The sequence below is a fragment of the Hyla sarda genome, chromosome 9 (assembly GCF_029499605.1).
Source record: "Hyla sarda isolate aHylSar1 chromosome 9, aHylSar1.hap1, whole genome shotgun sequence".
NCBI lineage: Eukaryota > Metazoa > Chordata > Amphibia > Anura > Hylidae > Hyla > Hyla sarda.
This window is the reverse complement of record NC_079197.1, coordinates 99,057,460-99,077,648: the sequence shown is the minus strand read 5'-3', so window position 1 is coordinate 99,077,648 and position 20,189 is coordinate 99,057,460. Positions and strand designations below refer to the sequence as shown.

Sequence of the window (20,189 nt, the reverse complement as noted above, 5' to 3'; positions counted from 1 at the left end):
TTAGTGGATTGGGAGGGTTGTGGTCCAGAAGAGAGATCCTGGGAACCTGAGGACAATATCCTAGACAAAAGTCTGCTCCTCAGGTTCTCAGGCTCTAAGAAGAGGGGGAGACCCAAGGGGGGGGGTACTGTTACGCCGAGCGCTCCGGGTCCCCGCTCCTCCCCGGAGCGCTCGCTACACTCTCCTCACTGCAGAGCTCCGGTCAGATCCACTGACCCGGGGCGCTGCGATACCGCCTCCAGCCGGGATGCGATTCGCGATGCGGGTAGCGCCCGCTCGCGATGCGCACCCCGGCTCCCGTACCTGACTCGCTCTCCGTCGGTCCTGTCCCCGCGCGCGCGGCCCCGCGCCGGGTCTTTGCGATTTAAAGGGCCACTGCGCCGCTGATTGGCGCAGTGGTTCCAATTAGTCTGATCACCTGTGCACTTCCCTATATCACCTCACTTCCCCTGCACTTCCTTGCCGGATCTTGTTGCCATCGTGCCAGTGAAAGCGTTTCCTTGTGTGTTCCTAGCCTGTGTTCCAGACCTCCTGCCGTTGCCCCTGACTACGATCCTTGCTGCCTGCCCCGACCTTCTGCTACGTCCGACCTTGCTTCTGTCTACTCCCTTGTACCGCGCCTATCTTCAGCAGCCAGAGAGGTTGAGCCGTTGCTAGTGGATACGACCTGGTCACTACCGCCGCAGCAAGACCATCCCGCTTTGCGGCGGGCTCTGGTGAAAACCAGTAGTGACTTAGAACCGATCCACTAGCACGGTCCACGCCAATCCCTCTCCGGCACAGAGGATCCACTACCTGCCAGCCGGCATCGTGACAGCTTGTCTTGGCAACTGCACAGAGTAGAAGAGGTTTGCTAAGGGGATTTGCTTCTAAACTGGGCGGTTCCCGAGACACGTGTCATCAGAGAGCACTTAGATAGAAAAGAACAACTGAACTTCAGCAGCTCATAAGTACTGAAAGGATTCAGATTTTTTAATAGAAGTTATTTACAAATCTGTTTAACTTTCTGGAGCCAGTTGATATATAATAAAATAATAAAATCATTATCATCAAAGGAAAAGGAAAAGCTCAGTTTTGTTCATGTACATTCAATATAATAAATATGAATAAATATAGGAAGGAGCTTATACGGGCTGTTTTCTGCATTCATTCCAGATTTTGCTGATGATCTAAGGATGGAAGGTTAAAAGGTTAATTCAGTTACCTGTTTGATGATGACCCATGCACTCCTGTCAAGAGAATATCCACTTATACAATTCAGCATGTTTATGCTTCAAGACCAATTTTATCATTCTCACAATTAGGGTTGAGAACAAGGGGGATAAAACATAATCATTACACATGAAAAAAATGTAATGTGTAAGAAAAATTGGTCTAAAAAAAAGTCTGTCTGTCCTAGTTTTATACAAACATGTTCCCATAGACTCCCAATCTGTATCTTCCTAAATCTCATTGTAACAGACTAAGGGGTCTTGGTCTAAATTGCATATAAAGCAGTGTAGCTCAAATAACATTGCATACCAAAAAAGGAACAGAAGAATTACCACTGAATATAACACAAACTTTTATTAAATCTATGAAAAAATTATGACAGTAAATGTGCTGGCATAAAAAGATAGTCCACAAAAATATGCAGGGCCATGGCTATATTAAATGCTTAGAATGATCAATTGTAATGCAATTAAATATGGATGGCATACAATGATAAAAGAGTATGTACTAAAGTGCACTGAACTCAGACATAACATCCAAAATATCCACCTATTGTATCCTGAGAACAATTTCAACACCATTCCCCACATAAAGATATTCCAGTACATGGAGATATAAAATGCTTAACCATATTATTGCCCCTGCCTTGCATGCCCCAGTTTTAGTTGCTCGCTAAAAGCTCCTACCTAGTCAACAGTCTCAATGTACACACTGTCAAACACTAAAAGTTTTTTTCCAATTGTAACATTCACATTTTAGTAAACTGGAACACTGAAGATAGTGGATCCGCTAGACCTGTGTGGTAGATGACTCAGACCGTACCAGGGAGAGGAGTCTAAAGTGCAGATAGTTTTCACCAGAGCTCGCTACAAAGCGGGATGGACTTTCTGCGGCAGGCGGCACCCAGGTCGCTACCCCTGGCACGGCTCGACCACACAGACGGCTGAAAAGATTTGAGGCACAGGTGGGATAAGGCAACTCATGGTCAGGATAGCAGAAGGTCTGGGCAGGCAGCACAGTAGCGTAGTCAGGAACGTATCAAGTGGTCAGTAGGCAGGCGGCAAAGGATCAAGGTCAGGTCACGGAGCAAAGGGTATGATACATGGCAAGGTAAGTCTCAGGAACACTTTCTCTCAGGCACTAGGGCAACAAAGATCCGGCAGGGCCAGTGCGCCCATTAGTGAAGTAACTATTGGGTGCACTGGCCCTTTAAATCTGAAAGCTCCGACGCATGCGCGCCCTAGGGGATGGGGACATGCGCGCTGGAGCAGAGAGACAGAGGCGGGGGCAGTAGAAGCACCAGGTGAGTGAAGGACTGGGATGCGCATGCGGGTGCATCCCACGATGTGAATCCCAGCCCCGCCGGCAGCAGCAGATAACGGGTCCATGCACTCACGGCCAGCGTGTGCGGCCGGAGTGCATAACATAACAGTACCCCCCCCCTTTGGTCTCCCCCTCCTTTTACGATTCAGAAAACTCCTGACCAGTCCCAGTCGACCAGAATTTTTTTTTACCTCTCATGGTTTTAGTGGCAAGAATCTCTTTAACTTTTTAGACGTCAGAAGAGCCAGAGACAGGTGTGGGGACAAGATTATTTTGAGAAAATGTTTTATGACAAGAGGCTTGAGGAGAGACATGGAAAGATTTGGGAATACGTAACGTAGCAGGAAGCCAGAGTTTGCAGCAGACAGGATTAATTTTTTGTGGAATCTGGAAGGGACCAAGGTAGTGAAGACCAAGCTTGTAACAGGGTATCTTGAAGATGATGTACTTGGATGAAAGCCACACCATGTCACCAGGAGAGAAGGACGGAGGAGGTCTTCTACTCTTCTCAGCTTGCGCCTTCATGTGTGAAGAAGGCTGCAATAAGGACTGTTGGGTCTGTTGCCAGATGGTGGAGAAGTCACAGACCAGCTCATCAACAGCAGGCACACCATAGGAAAATGGGAGAGGAAGAGAAGAATGGAGATGGAGTCCGTAGACAACAAAAAAAGGGAGACGGCCTTATGGACTCGGAATCCTTATTTATGATTATATGAGAATTCAGCCCAGGGGAGAAGGTCGACCCAATTGTCTTGGTGAGCTGAAACAAAATGTCGAAGATAAGTCTCAAGAATTTGATTAACCCTCTCCACCTTACCGTTGGACTGAGGGTGGTAGGCTGAGGAAAAGTCCAGATTGATGTCCAGATGGTTACAAAGGGCTCGCCAGAGACAAACTGCACACCACGATCTGAAACAATATGCTGAGGAAGACCATGTAAAGGAAAGACGTGCAACAAGAAGTGCTTTGTCAGCTGTGGGGCAGACAGAAGACATGGTAGAGGAATAAAATAAGCCATCTTGGTAAACCAATCTACAATGACCCATATGACAGTGTTATTATGAAATGGTGGCAAATCAGTGATGAAATCCATGGCGATTTGGGACCAGGGAGTCTCCGAAATGGGTAAAGGCTATAATAGTCCTGCAGGTCTCTGTCTAGGGGTTTTGGCACAAGTTTCACAGGAACGGACAAAATCAGAAACATCACGTTCAAGATGGCGCCACCAGTAGTACTAGGAGATTAGAAGTAGAGTCTTGTGTATACTGGGATGAACTGCTGTTAAGGAAGAATGACCCCATTTCAGTACCCTGCGTCTCAATTTGGCAGGAACAAAGGATTTTCCTGGAGGAACTTGCTGAATTTCAGCAGGAACGGAAGGAATCAAACGTCAGAAGGAATAATGTGCCTAGGCGTGAAGTCCAAACCAATGACGCCTGAGGACCTGGAGAGAGCATCAGCCTGATGTTCTTCTCTGCCGGACGGAAGTGAAAATAACAGTCACCACCTTGCCTGGCAGGGGTTCAAACGCTGAGCAGACTGAAGTTACAGAAGATTCTTATGGTCCGAGAGATGCTGACCGGATGAGAAGAACCTTCCAATAAATGTCGCCATTCCTCCAAGGCTAACTTGATAGCGAGAAATTCATGATCTCCAATAGAGTAATTCCTCTCAGCAGGAGAGAAGGTCTTGGAGAAGAACCCACAAGTTACACGCACGCCGGAGCAGAGAGGCCGAGGCAGGGGCAGGAGAAGCACCAGGTGTGTTACGCCGAGCGCTCCGGGTCCCCGCTCCTCCCCGGAGCGCTCGCAACATCCTCGCAATTGCAGCGCCCCGGTCAGACCTGCTGACCGGGTGCGCTGCGATACCTCTCCCAGCCGGGATGCGATTCTTGATGCGGGTGGCGCCCGCTTGCGATGCGCACCCCGGCTCCCGTACCTGACTCGCTCTCCGTCGGTCCTGTCCCGGCGCGCGCGGCCCCGCTACTTAGGGCGCGCGCGCGCCGGGTCTCTGCGATTTAAAGGGCCACTGCGCCACTGATTGGCGCAGTTGGCTTAATTAGTGTGTTCACCTGTGCACTCCCTATTTATACCTCACTTCCCCTGCACTCCCTCGCCGGATCTTGTTGCCATTGTGCCAGTGAAAGCGTTTCCTTGTGTGTTCCTAGCCTGTGTTCCAGACCTCCTGCCGTTGCCCCTGACTACGATCCTTGCTGCCTGCCCCGACCTTCTGCTACGTCCGACCTTGCTCTTGTCTACTCCCTTGTACCGCGCCTATCTTCAGCAGTCAGAGAGGTTGAGCCGTTGCTAGTGGATACGACCTAGTTGCTACCGCCGCTGCAAGACCATCCCGCTTTGCGGCGGGCTCTGGTGAATACCAGAAGCAACTTAGAACCGGTCCACCAGCACGGTCCACGCCAATCCCTCTCTGGCACAGAGGATCCACCTCCTGCCAGCCGAATCGTGACAAGGTGAGTGGTGGACTGATATTCACATGCGGGTGCATCCTGCAATGTGAATCCCAGTCCTGCCGGCAGCAGCAGGTAAAGGGACCATGCACTCACAGCCAGAGTGTGCGACCGGAGCGCATAACGTAACACCAATCTCTAAAAAAAAATGTGGTTATACTATATGCTTTTATATAAAGCTTATAACATCACCACATAACAAATGTATTTACTCATTAGTGCATAGTTTGCCTGTAATTTAATTCACTTGTCCAATCACTCATGACCAGATCCAGGATCCAGGGCGCTCATCCAATCACTTATTACTAGGTCCAGGACACTCGTCCAATCACTTATGACCAGATCCAGAATACTCCGCCAATCGCTCATGACCAGATCCAGGACACTGAACCAATAGCTCAAGACCAGATCCAGGACACTGGTCCAATCATTCATGACCAGATCCAGGACACTGAACCAATAGATTATGACCAGATCCAGGACACTGATCTAATCGCTCATGACCAGATCCAGGACACTCATCCAATCACTCATGACCAGATCAAGGACACTGGTGCCATTGATCATAACCAGATCAAGGACACTTGTCCAAACGCTCACGACCTGATCCAGGACACTAAACCAATAGCTCATGACCAGATCCATAACACTGATCTAATCACCCATGACCAGATCCAGGACACTGATCTAATCACTCATGACCAGATCCAGGTCACTGATCCAATCGCTCATGACCAGATCCAGGACACTGGTCCAATTGCTCATGACCAGATCCAGGACACTGATCTAATCACCCATGACCAGATCCAGGTCACTCATACAATCGCTCATGACCAGATCCAGGACACTGGTCCTATTCCTCAAGCATGCCTAGCACAAAAAAACAGAACCTTAAATACTGTATCCAGTTAAAATTATGTCTACAATAGAAACAATATACACGTTACGCTGCACCAAGATAATATGGATAAGGGTATTATTAAATATTGTAGTGCTGCCAAAGATAATTTTATATCAATGCACTCGTATGTTTGTATATATTATCTACCCTATTACAATTCTCTGTCATGAAAGCATAATAAACATTTTACAAAAATACAGGACAATCCCTTAAAAAATTCCAAGAGGTATATCAACCTTACCTCTTTCTGCATAACCGTATCTTAAAGGGGTACTCCCGTGGAAAACTTAAAATAAAAAATAAAAAAATAAAAAAATTTGTATTAAATATTGCATTATTCTTTTTTTTGTAATATGTGGTGGTAAGAAAAAAAAAAGAAAAAAAAGTATGGATATATAAGATGAGAAAGTAAACCATCTATAATAATGGCATTATAGTTCTGGCGCAGAGGAGTACTATCAGACAGGAGAGAGCACAGAGGAGTGCTATCAGACAGGAGAGAGCAGAGAAGTAGTATCAGACAGAAGAGAGCACAGAGTAGTCCTATCAAACAGGAGAGAGCACAGAGGAGTCCTATCACACAGGAGAGCATAGAGGTATGCTATCAGACAGGAGAGAGCACAGAGGAGTGCTATCAGACAGGAGAGAGCACAGAGGAGTACAATCAGACGAGAGAGCACAGAGGAGTGCCATCAGACAGGAGAGAGCACAGAGGAGTCCTATCAGACAGTAGAGAGCACATAGGAGTACTATCAGACTGGAGAGAGCACAGAGGAGTACTATCAGACTGGAGAGAGCACAGAGGAGTACTATCAGACAAGAGAGTGCAGAGGAGTGCTATCAGACAGGAGAGAGCACAGAGGAGTACTATCAGACTGGAGAGAGCACAGAGGAGTGCTATCAGACAAGATAGAGTACAGAGGAGTGCTATCAGACAGGAGCGAGCACAGAGGAGTCCTATCAGATAGGAGAGAGCACAGAGGAGTACTATCAGACATGAGAGAGCACAGAGGAGTACTATCAGACGAGAGAGCACAGAGGAGTACTATCAGACAGGAGAGAGCACAGAGGAGTCCTATCAGACAGGAGAGAGCACAGAGGAGTGCTATCAGACAGGAGAGAGAACAGAGGAGTGCTATCAGACAGGAGAGAGCACATAGGAGTACTATCAGATAGGAGAGAGCACAGAGGAGTGCTATCAGAAAAGATAGAGTACAGAGGAGTGCTATCAGACAGGAGCGAGCACAGAGGAGTCCTATCAGATAGGAGAGAGCACAGAGGAGTACTATCAGACATGAGAGAGCACAGAGGAGTACTATCAGACGAGAGAGCACAGAGGAGTGCTATCAGACAGGAGAGAGCACAGAGGAGTACTATCAGACAGGAGAGAGCACAGAGGAGTACTATCAGACAGGAGAGAGCACAGAGGAGTCCTATCAGACAGGAGAGAGCACAGAGGAGTCCTATCAGACAGGAGAGAGTACAGAGGAGTACTATTAGATAGGAGAGAGCACAGAGGAGTACTATCAGACATGAGAGAGCACAGAGGAGTACTATCAGACGAGAGAGCACAGAGGTGTGCTATCAGACAGGAGAGAGCACAGAGGAGTCCTATCAGACAGGAGAGAGCACAGAGGAGTCCTATCAGACAGGAGAGAGTACAGAGAAGTACTATCAGACAGGAGAGAGCACAGAGGAGTACTATTAGATAGGAGAGAGCACAGAGGAGTACTATCAGACATGAGAGAGCACAGAGGAGTACTATCAGACGTGAAAGCACAGAGGTGTGCTATCAGACAGGTGAGAGCACAGAGGAGTCCTATCAGACAGGATAGAGCACAGAGGGGTGCTATCAGACAGGAGAGACCACAGAGGAGTACTATCAGACTGGAGAGAGCACAGAGGAGTGCAATCAGACAAGAGAGAATACAGAGGAGTACTATCAGATAGGAGAGAGCACAGAGGAGTGCTATCAGACAGGAGAGAGCACAGAGGGGTGCTATCAGACAGGAGAGAGCACAGAGGAGTACTATCAGACAGGAGAGAGCACAGAGGGGTGCTATCAGACAGGAGAGAGCACAGAGGAGTCCTATCAGACAGGATAGAGCACAGAGGAGTCCTATCAGACAGGAGAGAGCACAGAGGAGTGCTATCAGACAGGAGAGAGCACAGAGAAGTGCTATCAGACAGGAGAGAGCACAGAGGGGTGTTATCAGACAGGAGAGACCACAGAGGAGTACGATCAGACTGGAGAGAGCACAGAGGAGTGCTATCAGACAAGAGAGTACAGAGGAGTGCTATCAGACAGGAGCGAGAACAGAGGAGTCCTATCAGATAGGAGAGAGCACAGAGGAGTACTATCAGACATGAGAGAGCACAGAGGAGTACTATCAGACGAGAGAGCACAGAGGAGTGCTATCAGACAGGAGAGAGCACAGAGGAGTCCTATCAGACAGGAGAGAGCACAGAGGAGTGCTATCAGACAGGAGAGAGCACAGAGGAGTGCTATCAGACAGGAGAGAGCACAGAGGAGTGCTATCAGACTGGAGAGAGCACAAAGAAGTGCTATGAGACAAGAGAGCGTACAGAGGAGTGCTATCAGACAGGAGAGAGCACAGAGGAGGACTATCAGATAGGAGAGAGCACAGAGGAGTGCTATCAGACAGGAGAGAGCACAGAGGGGTGCTATCAGACAGGAGAGAGCACAGAGGGGTGCTATCAGACAGGAGAGACCACAGAGGAGTACTATCAGACTGGAGAGAGCACAGAGGAGTGCTATCAGACAAGAGAGAATACAGAGGAGTACTATCAGACAGGAGCGAGAACAGAGGAGTCCTATCAGATAGGAGAGAGCACAGAGGAGTACTATCAGACATGAGAGAGCACAGAGGAGTACTATCAGACAGGAGAGAGCACAGAGGAGTGTTATCAGACAGGAGAGAGCACAGAGGAGTACTATCAGACAGGAGAGAGCACAGAGGGGTCCTATCAGACATGAGAGAGCACAGAGGAGTGTTATCAGACAGGAGAGAGCACAGAGGAGTGCTATCAGACAAGAGAGGGTACAGAGGAGTGCTATCAGACAGGAGAGAGCACAGAGGAGTGCTATCAGACAGGAGAGAGCACAGAGGAGTACTATCAGATAGGAGAGAGCACAGAGGAGTGCTATCAGACAGGAGAGAGCACAGAGGGGTGTTATCAGACAGGAGAGAGCACAGAGGAGTACTATCAGACAGGAGAGAGCACAGAGGAGTACTATCAGACTGGAGAGAGCACAGAGGGGTGCTATCAGACAGGAGAGAGCACAGAGGAGTCCTATCAGACAGGATAGAGCACAGAGGAGTCCTATCAGACAGGAGAGAGCACAGAGGAGTGCTATCAGACAGGAGAGAGCACAGAGAAGTGCTTTCAGACAGGAGAGAGCACAGAGGGGTGCTATCAGACAGGAGAGACCACAGAGGAGTACTATCTGACTGGAGAGAGCACAGAGGAGTGCTATCAGACAAGAGAGAGTACAGAGGAGTGCTATCAGACAGGAGCGAGAACAGAGGATTACTATCAGACAGGAGAGAGCACAGAGGAGTCCTATCAGACAGGAGAGAGCACAGAGGAGTGCTATCAGACAGGAGAGAGCACAGAGGAGTGCTATTAGAAAAGAGAGGGTACAGAGGAGTGCTATTAGACAGGAGAGAGCACAGAGGAGTACTATCAGAGTGGAGAGAGCACAAAGGAGTGCTATCAGACAAGAGAGCGTACACAGGAGTGCTATCAGACAGGAGAGAGCACAGAGGAGTACTATCAGATAGGAGAGAGCACAGAGGAGTGCTATCAGACAGTAGAGAGCACAGAGGGGTGCTATCAGACAGGAGAGAGCACAGAGGAGTACTATCAGACAGGAGAGAGCACAGAGGAGTACTATCAGACTGGAGAGAGCACAGAGGAGTGCTATCAGACAAGAGAGAGTACAGAGGAGTGTTATCAGACAGGAGCGAGCACAGAGGAGTCCTATCATATAGGGGAGAGCACAGAGGAGTACTATCAGACGAGAGAGCACAGAGGAGTGCTATCAGACAGGAGAGTGCACAGAGGAATCATATCAGACAGGAGAGAGCACATAGGAGTCCTATCAGACAGGAGAGAGCACAGAGGAGTGCTTATAGACAGGAGAGAGCACAGAGGAGTACTATCAGACAGGAGAGAGCACAGAGGAGTACTATCAGACAGGAGAGAGCACAGAAGAGTACTATCAGACAGGAGAGAGCACAGAAGAGTACTATCAGACAGGAGAGAGTACAGAGGATTACTATTATACAGGAGAGAGCACAGAGGAGTGCTATCAGACAGGAGAGAGCACAGAGGAGTGCTATCAGACAGGAGAGAGCACAGAGGAGTACTATCAGACTGGAGAGAGCACAGAGGAGTGCCATCAGACAAGAGAGAGTACAGAGGAGTGCTATCAGACAGGAGAGAGCACAGAGGAGTCCTATCAGATAGGAGAGAGCACAGAGGAGTACTATCAGACATGAGAGAGCACAGAGGAGTACTATCAGACGAGAGAGCACAGAGGATTGCAATCAGACAGGAGAGAGCACAGAGGAGTGCTATCAGACAGGAGAGAGCACAGAGGAGTCCTATCAGACAGGAAACAGCACAGAGGAGTCCTATCAGACAGGAGAGAGCACAGAGGAGTGCTGTCAGACTGGAGAGAGGACAGAGGAGTACTATCAGACAGGAGAGAGCACAGAGGAGTACTATCAGACAGGAGGGAGCATGGAGGAGTGTTATCAGACAGGAGAGAACACAGAGGAGTCCTATCAGACAGGAGAGAGCCCAGAAGAGTTCTATCAGACAGGAGAGAGCACAGAGGAGTACTATCAGACAGGAGAGAGCCCAGAGGAGTACAATCAGACAGGAGAGAGCACAGAGGAGTGCTATCAGACAGGAGAGAGCACAGAGGAGTGCTAGCCCACCCTCACTTACTGGACTTTGTCCATGCCTGTGCTCCAGCTTGGACAAAGCCATGATTTTATAAGCCATGATTTCTATAAAAAGGAAACAAAATTTTATTATAAAGTATATTAGAAATGTTCATGTTTTGCTAAGATGTACAACATAAAAAAAGTTTTTGTATCTGACAGTGCCCATTTAAGCATTTGCCTGTGATAGAGGTTGTTCCTGCATTGGTTCTGTACAATATCTATTGTGTTACTGTATATCCTGCGTTTACCACTATGGCTTGTGACCTGACTACCCTTCCGTCTTTGATTCAGTACCTCACCGCTATAGTGGTTTGGATTTGGGTTGCCTGATCTCTCTCTATCTGCCTGTTTGTTCTTTCACTATGTTTTTTTTTCTCTTGACCTGTGTCCTGACCTGCTCCCTGACTTCTGTACTGTGTTTTCTTTATTGTTATTGAAAATGTTATGCACTGCAATCTACCCTAATAGTAGGGGTCATTGCCAAGTTGGGGGTCCATCATTTAGGGCGGATCTTGAAATAGACGTTACACGTGTACAAACTTTATGTCTAATGTTCACAATAAAGTCACTTACTTCATCTCAAATCTTATGTGTTTCAGACAACACAGTAACCCATTAACTATCTTCTGCAAAGAGATATCAATATATATACTGCCACTGGATAAAAAATAGAGTTGGTAGGTTTATTGCATTGCGCATGCTTGAGAAAGGGGGGGGGGGGAGTCCTTAAAATGGTTGCAGAAGTGAGATGGGACGCCATTGTCTCCACATGAAATCTCTGTTGGATAAACCAGTGTCTTGAATCTAGTCATGAATGATTGAATTACAGGCAAACGGTGCTGATGGGTGAATACATTTGTTGATTTCATAGTCTTTTGCAGGTATTACATAAATAAAAAAAGATTGAAAACCAACTTGCAGCGCTCCGATGTGTTTATACAGTATTGCAACAGCTGTAAGGACATATTCTAACTAAAAGAAGATGAAAAAAAGTTATTACTGATTATTGGTTACTGGTTATTCTGATGCTTGCAAAATCCCATCTTGGTCTTGGGTTTAGTAAAAAAAAAAAAGCTTTTATTGTCAATATCTGTACAAATGTTAAATGATTTTTGGAAATGCTGAAATAATGCAACTAAAAAAATGTGTTTAAATGTTGAAGTTTATTCTGTTGTAAAAGCTGTTCAGAGGGATTGGAGTGATAAACAGTAAAATGGTGATAAATTAGGTATTTTAGTGATGCAAAATCATAGAATGTTGCAGAATGGTGTAATACAAGCTTTCAGGAGTCCTCCCTTTATGAAGAAAGAATGCTTTTCTACAACATGATTTTGCATCTGCATCACTGGACTTATATGGCTGCTCCAAACTATTGTATGTTATTGATCTATTTATTCTTTGAGTTTTTTTCCTAAGTGTCTGCCTGCAAAGCATGGAAAGTATTTTTGTCATTGAAACTAGAAATACATTTATGGTATGAATAACAATTTTGTGGCACGTTTGTCTGATATACTGTATTTAATCAGTCCTGATCTTATTAAAGGGGTTCTCCGATTACAAAGGCATTGGGAGGGGCAATAGAAAAAAACCTATACTCACCTCAACTGTTTCTGCTGGTCAAGCACGGCCATTCCCCAGCGAAGTGTCCCAATGCCATCACCATACATTTTGCACAGAAGACTATGGCCAATCACTGGCTTTAGCAGTCATGTACAGAGGTTTCTTGCAGACTGTATAGGACATTATTGGGACACTTTCACCAGAGGTGCTTGCCCCTGGTAAGATCTACTGTACAATGTGTTTTCCCTTACATTTTACATTGATTTAATATGCAATACATATGTGATCAATGATGGGGGCATCCTCTGATTCTTAAAACAGAGCGGCCCAGTCCCTAGCAGAGAAGTCAGTATGCAGACAATGTCTATTAGAGATACTAAAAGAGCACTAAGGGTTTATCTTCTATAGCAGTGTGTCCAAACCTTATTTTGCTCAGGGCACACCTGAAATTTTTGTGGCACACCAACACCTGACCCCCCTTATCCCCATTAAGCCCCTCCCCATATGCAGTTTGCCCCCTGTAGGTAGGAACCCAGTTGCCTCCTGTAGTCAGATATTCATCTGTAGGTTGGAACCCCCCAGCCCAGCAGAAAAAAATAACCTAAGATCCCCTGTGGTCATCGACATCATCTTCAGCTTCTTCCTGCAGCCACTAGAGGCTGTAAGCTTCTCTACCTACAGAATGTGCATAATGACATAATAAAGCATGTCCCATAAGAAGTGAGTCTCTAGTGGCCACAGGCAGCTTCTCTAGTGGCTGAAAGCCTGTGGAGACCTCACAGCTAGGAAGTGCTATGACCTCAGTAGTGGGGATACACCACAGGGATCCTAGTATGTCCAGCCGCTATCTTCTCCACCAGACCACCACTGCACACCTGGTTGGTCCTTGCGGCACACCATTGTGCTGTGGAACACTAGTTGGGAATCACTGTTTTATAGTGTAACAATGTTTACTGGTCGCTAGGTTGCAGAACTATGCTTCACCTTTCCCGGGTCCTAACCAACGCTCACAGTACTCAGATACCCCCAGGACTTATAGGGCAGAATAATTTGCATAGTTAGAAGGTGTGTGAAAAAATCACAGAAGCAAAAATACAAAATGGCAACTGTTACGCCGAGCGCTCCGGGTCCCCGCTCCTCCCCGGAGCGCTCGCTTCACTCTCTCCGCTGCAGCGCTCCGGTCACGTCCTCTGACCCGGGGCGCTGCGATCCCGCTGCCAGCCGGGATGCGATTCGCGATGCGGGTAGCGCCCGCTCGCGATGCGCACCCCGGCTCCCCTACCTGACTCGCTCCCCGTCTGTTCTGTCCCGGCGCGCGCGGCCCCGCTCCCTAGGGCGCGCGCGCGCCGGGTCTCTGCGATTTAAAGGGCCACTGCGCCGCTGATTGGCGCAGTGGTTCCAATTAGGGTAATCACCTGTGCACTTCCCTATATTACCTCACTTCCCTTGCACTCCCTTGCCGGATCTTGTTGCCTTAGTGCCAGTGAAAGCGTTCCTTGTGTGTTCCTTGCCTGTGTTTCCAGACCTTCTGCCGTTGCCCCTGACTACGATCCTTGCTGCCTGCCCCGACCTTCTGCTACGTCCGACCTTGCTTCTGCCTACTCCCTTGTACCGCGCCTATCTTCAGCAGCCAGAGAGGTGAGCCGTTGCTAGTGGATACGACCTGGTCACTACCGCCGCAGCAAGACCATCCCGCTTTGCGGCGGGCTCTGGTGAAAACCAGTAGTGGCTTAGAACCGGTCCACTAGCACGGTCCACGCCAAACCCTCTCTGGCACAGAGGATCCACTACCTGCCAGCCGGCATCGTGACAGTAGATCCGGCCATGGATCCCGCTGAAGTTCCTCTGCCAGTTGTCGCTGACCTCACCACGGTGGTCGCCCAGCAGTCACAACAGATAGCGCAACAAGGCCAACAGCTGTCTCAACTGACCGTTATGCTACAACAGTTACTACCACAGCTTCAGCAGTCATCTCCGCCGCCAGCTCCTGCACCTCCTCCGCAGCGAGTAGCCGCTCCTGGGCTACGCCTATCCTTGCCGGATAAATTTGATGGGGACTCTAAGTTTTGCCGTGGCTTTCTTTCCCAATGTTCCCTGCATCTGGAGATGATGTCGGACCTGTTTCCCACTGAAAGGTCTAAGGTGGCTTTCGTAGTCAGCCTTCTGTCCGGAAAAGCCCTGTCATGGGCCACACCGCTCTGGGACCGCAATGACCCCGTCACTGCCTCTGTACACTCCTTCTTCTCGGAAATCCGAAGTGTCTTTGAGGAACCTGCCCGAGCCTCTTCTGCTGAGACTGCCCTGTTGAACCTGGTCCAGGGTAATTCTTCCGTTGGCGAGTATGCCGTACAATTCCGTACTCTTGCTTCAGAATTGTCCTGGAATAATGAGGCCCTCTGCGCGACCTTCAAAAAAGGCCTATCCAGCAACATTAAAGATGTTCTGGCCGCACGAGAAATTCCTGCTAATCTACATGAACTTATTCACCTAGCCACTCGCATTGACATGCGTTTTTCCGAAAGGCGTCAGGAACTCCGCCAAGATATGGACTCTGTTCGCACGAGGCGTTTCTCCTCCTCGGCTCCTCTCTCCTCTGGTCCCCTGCAATCTGTTCTTGTGCCTTCCGCCGTGGAGGCTATGCAGGTCGACCGGTCTCGCCTGACACCTCAAGAGAGGACACGACGCCGTATGGAGAACCTCTGCCTGTACTGTGCTAGTACCGAACACTTCCTGAGGGATTGTCCTATCCGTCCTCCCCGCCTGGAAAGACGTACGCTGACTCCGCACAAAGGTGAGACAGTCCTTGATGTCTACTCTGCTTCTCCACGTCTTACAGTGCCTGTGCGGATGTCTGCCTCTGCCTTCTCCTTCCCTGCTGTGGCCTTCTTGGACTCTGGATCTGCAGGAAATTTTATTTTGGCCTCTCTCGTCAACAGGTTCAACATCCCGGTGACCAGTCTCGCCAGACCCCTCTACATCAATTGTGTAAATAATGAAAGATTGGACTGTACCATACGTTTCCGCACGGAGCCCCTTCTTATGAGCATCGGATCTCATCATGAGAGGATTGAACTTTTGGTCCTCCCCAATTGCACCTCAGAAATTCTCCTTGGACTTCCCTGGCTTCAACTTCATTCCCCAACCCTGGATTGGTCCACTGGGGAGATCAAGAGTTGGGGGTCCTCTTGTTCCAAGAACTGTCTAAAACCGGTTCCCAGTAACCCTTGCCGTAACTCTCTGGTTCCTCCAGTAACCGGTCTCCCTAAGGCCTATATGGACTTCGCGGATGTTTTCTGCAAAAAACAAGCTGAGACTCTACCTCCTCACAGGCCTTATGATTGCCCTATCGACCTCCTCCCGGGCACTACTCCACCCCGGGGCAGAATTTATCCTCTCTCTGCCCCAGAGACTCTTGCCATGTCCGAATACGTCCAGGAGAATCTAAAAAAGGGCTTTATCCGTAAATCCTCCTCTCCTGCCGGAGCCGGATTTTTCTTTGTGTCCAAAAAAGATGGCTCCCTACGTCCTTGCATTGACTACCGCGGTCTTAATAAAATCACGGTTAAGAACCGCTACCCCTTACCCCTCATCTCTGAACTCTTTGATCGCCTCCAAGGTGCCCACATCTTCACTAAATTGGACTTAAGAGGCGCCTATAACCTCATCCGCATCAGAGAGGGGGACGAGTGGAAAACGGCATTTAACACCAGAGATGGACACTTTGAGTATCTGGTCATGCCCTTTGGACTGTGCAATGCCCCTGCCGTCTTCCAAGACTTTGTCAATGAAATTTTTCGTGATCTGTTATACTCCTGTGTTGTTGTATATCTGGACGATATCCTAATTTTTTCTGCCAATCTAGAAGAACACCGCCAGCATGTCCGTATGGTTCTTCAGAGACTTCGTGACAACCAACTCTATGCCAAAATTGAGAAATGTCTGTTTGAATGCCAATCTCTTCCTTTTCTAGGATATTTGGTCTCTGGCCAGGGACTACAGATGGATCCAGACAAACTCTCTGCCGTCTTAGATTGGCCACGCCCCTCCGGACTCCGTGCTATCCAACGCTTTTTGGGGTTCGCCAATTATTACAGGCAATTTATTCCACATTTTTCTACCATTGTGGCTCCTATCGTGGCTTTAACCAAAAAAAATGCTGATCCCAAGTCCTGGCCTTCTCAAGCAGAAGACGCCTTTAAACGACTCAAGTCTGCCTTTTCTTCGGCTCCCGTGCTCTCCAGACCTGACCCTTCCAAACCCTTCCTATTGGAGGTTGATGCCTCCTCAGTGGGAGCTGGAGCTGTTCTTCTACAAAAAAATTCTTCCGGGCATGCTGTCACTTGTGGTTTTTTCTCTAGGACCTTCTCTCCAGCGGAGAGGAACTACTCCATCGGGGATCGAGAGCTTCTAGCCATTAAATTAGCACTTGAGGAATGGAGGCATCTGCTGGAGGGATCAAGATTTCCTGTTATTATCTACACCGACCACAAGAACCTCTCCTACCTCCAGTCTGCCCAACGGCTGAATCCTCGCCAGGCCCGGTGGTCTCTGTTCTTTGCCCGATTTAATTTTGAGATTCACTTTCGTCCTGCCGATAAGAACATTAGGGCCGATGCTCTCTCTCGTTCCTCGGATGCCTCAGAAGTTGATCTCCCTCCGCAACACATCATTCCACCTGACTGCCTGATCTCCACTTCTCCTGCCTCCATCAGGCAGACTCCTCCAGGAAAGACCTTTGTTTCTCCACGCCAACGCCTCGGAATCCTCAAATGGGGTCACTCCTCCCATCTCGCAGGTCATGCGGGCATCAAGAAATCTGTGCAACTCATCTCCCGCTTCTATTGGTGGCCGACTCTGGAGACGGATGTTGGGGACTTTGTGCGAGCCTGCACTATCTGTGCCCGGGATAAGACTCCTCGCCAGAAGCCCGCTGGTTTTCTTCATCCTCTGCCTGTCCCCGAACAGCCTTGGTCTCTGATTGGTATGGATTTTATTACTGATTTACCCCCTTCCCGTGGCAACACTGTTATTTGGGTGGTCGTTGATCGATTCTCCAAAATGGCACATTTCATCCCTCTTCCTGGTCTTCCTTCTGCGCCTCAGTTGGCTAAACAATTTTTTGTACACATTTTTCGTCTTCACGGGTTGCCTACGCAGATTGTCTCGGATAGAGGTGTCCAATTCGTGTCTAAATTCTGGAGGGCTCTCTGTAAACAGCTCAAGATTAAATTAAATTTTTCCTCTGCATATCATCCCCAGTCCAATGGACAAGTAGAAAGAATTAACCAGATCTTGGGTGATTATTTGCGACATTTTGTTTCCTCCCGCCAGGATGACTGGGCAGATCTCCTTCCATGGGCCGAATTCTCGTATAACTTCAGGGTCTCTGAATCTTCCTCCAAATCCCCATTTTTCGTGGTGTACGGCCGTCACCCTCTTCCCCCCCTCCCTACCCCCTTGCCCTCTGGTCTGCCCGCTGTGGATGAAATTTCTCGTGACCTTTCCATTATATGGAGAGAGACCCAAAATTCTCTCTTACAGGCTTCTTCACGCATGAAGAGGTTCGCGGATAAGAAAAGAAGAGCTCCCCCCGTTTTTTCCCCTGGAGACAAGGTATGGCTCTCCGCTAAATATGTCCGCTTCCGTGTCCCTAGCTACAAGTTGGGACCACGCTATCTTGGTCCTTTCAAAATTTTGTGTCAAATTAATCCTGTCTCTTATAAACTTCTTCTTCCTCCTTCTCTTCGTATCCCTAATGCCTTTCACGTCTCTCTTCTCAAACCACTCATCCTCAACCGTTTTTCTCCCAAATCTGTTCCTCCCACTCCTGTTTCCGGCTCCTCGGACGTCTTCTCGGTCAAGGAAATTTTGGCTGCCAAAAAGGTCAGAGGGAAAAATTTTTTTTTAGTAGACTGGGAGGGTTGTGGTCCTGAAGAGAGATCCTGGGAACCTGAGGACAACATCCTTGACAAAAGTCTGCTCCTCAGGTTCTCAGGCTCCAAGAAGAGGGGGAGACCCAAGGGGGGGGGGTACTGTTACGCCGAGCGCTCCGGGTCCCCGCTCCTCCCCGGAGCGCTCGCTTCACTCTCTCCGCTGCAGCGCTCCGGTCACGTCCTCTGACCCGGGGCGCTGTGATCCCGCTGCCAGCCGGGATGCGATTCGCGATGCGGGTAGCGCCCGCTCGCGATGCGCACCCCGGCTCCCCTACCTGACTCGCTCCCCGTCTGTTCTGTCCCGGCGCGCGCGGCCCCGCTCCCTAGGGCGCGCGCGCGCCGGGTCTCTGCGATTTAAAGGGCCACTGCGCCGCTGATTGGCGCAGTGGTTCCAATTAGGGTAATCACCTGTGCACTTCCCTATATTACCTCACTTCCCTTGCACTCCCTTGCCGGATCTTGTTGCCTTAGTGCCAGTGAAAGCGTTCCTTGTGTGTTCCTTGCCTGTGTTTCCAGACCTTCTGCCGTTGCCCCTGACTACGATCCTTGCTGCCTGCCCCGACCTTCTGCTACGTCCGACCTTGCTTCTGCCTACTCCCTTGTACCGCGCCTATCTTCAGCAGCCAGAGAGGTGAGCCGTTGCTAGTGGATACGACCTGGTCACTACCGCCGCAGCAAGACCATCCCGCTTTGCGGCGGGCTCTGGTGAAAACCAGTAGTGGCTTAGAACCGGTCCACTAGCACGGTCCACGCCAATCCCTCTCTGGCACAGAGGATCCACTACCTGCCAGCCGGCATCGTGACAGCAACTTTTAGAAGAACTGGCATGAACTTATAATATTAGTAGTCTGCAAGATGGCTCAACTGAAGTACATATGACAGAAAAAAATTGGAAGAAAACATGAAAGACCTTGTCTAAAAAGAAATAAGCTCAGAGCACCAGGACTACAAAACTTATGAAGCAAATACTAAGATATTCACCAGAGAAATGTTGAAAGGTATAAGTAATTCACTTCTTAATACTTAGTACTAAACTGCACAACATACAGTAACACAGACGAAAAACCATACACAGAGCACATGGGCAGCAGAAAGACTTTGAACCACACCTGAATATCAGTAAGTGGACTGGGTAGCCTAACGCTATGTTCAAATGGAAGAATGTCCGCACGGAAAATTTCCAGGCGTACATTCCCCAAACAGCGGAGCGCCAGCAGAAGGACCGCTCGGACATCGGAATTTGAATTTGAACATACTGTATGTGAACATGAACAACGCAGCAGAATTCCATTTAAATTGATGGGACTCTGCTGCTGTAGAATCTCTGCACAGAAATTCCATCATGTGAACATAGCCTTAGGAAGCAGGAGCAACACTTGAAAACAAAACCAAAGCAAAAACCAAGCATGGATGCACCACTCCGATACAAACAAAACAACAGCTGCCAGCAATTGGGTCCACATTAAACAGCAGGGGATGATAACATGCTTAACACGTAGACTATAATGGAAAGTACCTATAACCATCTTTACGTTTTCTAATTAGCTTTCAAGCCCAGGCACTGTTTACTTGGCCTGCACAGCCATGATGATTAGAGAAACTGAAGGTTGTCCCCATCCGGGTTCTAAATGATGATTATGGTTTAGAATGCTGATAACCCAGGTAACTGATATATTATGCCCTGTAATTAAAACTACAATAAGCAGCACTTGGCTTAAATAATCCTGGTCTCCTTAAAAAGTAAAGATCCTACCATAATTTGGTAATTTGGTATTAAAATGCATAGGGGTATAAACATGCACTTAGAAATATTA

The 20,189-nt window shown here is 48.5% G+C and overlaps 1 protein-coding gene across 5 annotated transcripts in view; it reads right to left on the bottom strand.

Annotated features, from left to right (window-relative positions):
- LOC130291607 (calpain-5-like) overlaps nucleotides 1–20,189 on the bottom strand; it is a 184,552-nt gene that overhangs the window by 46,838 nt on the left and 117,525 nt on the right. The window lies entirely within an intron of this gene.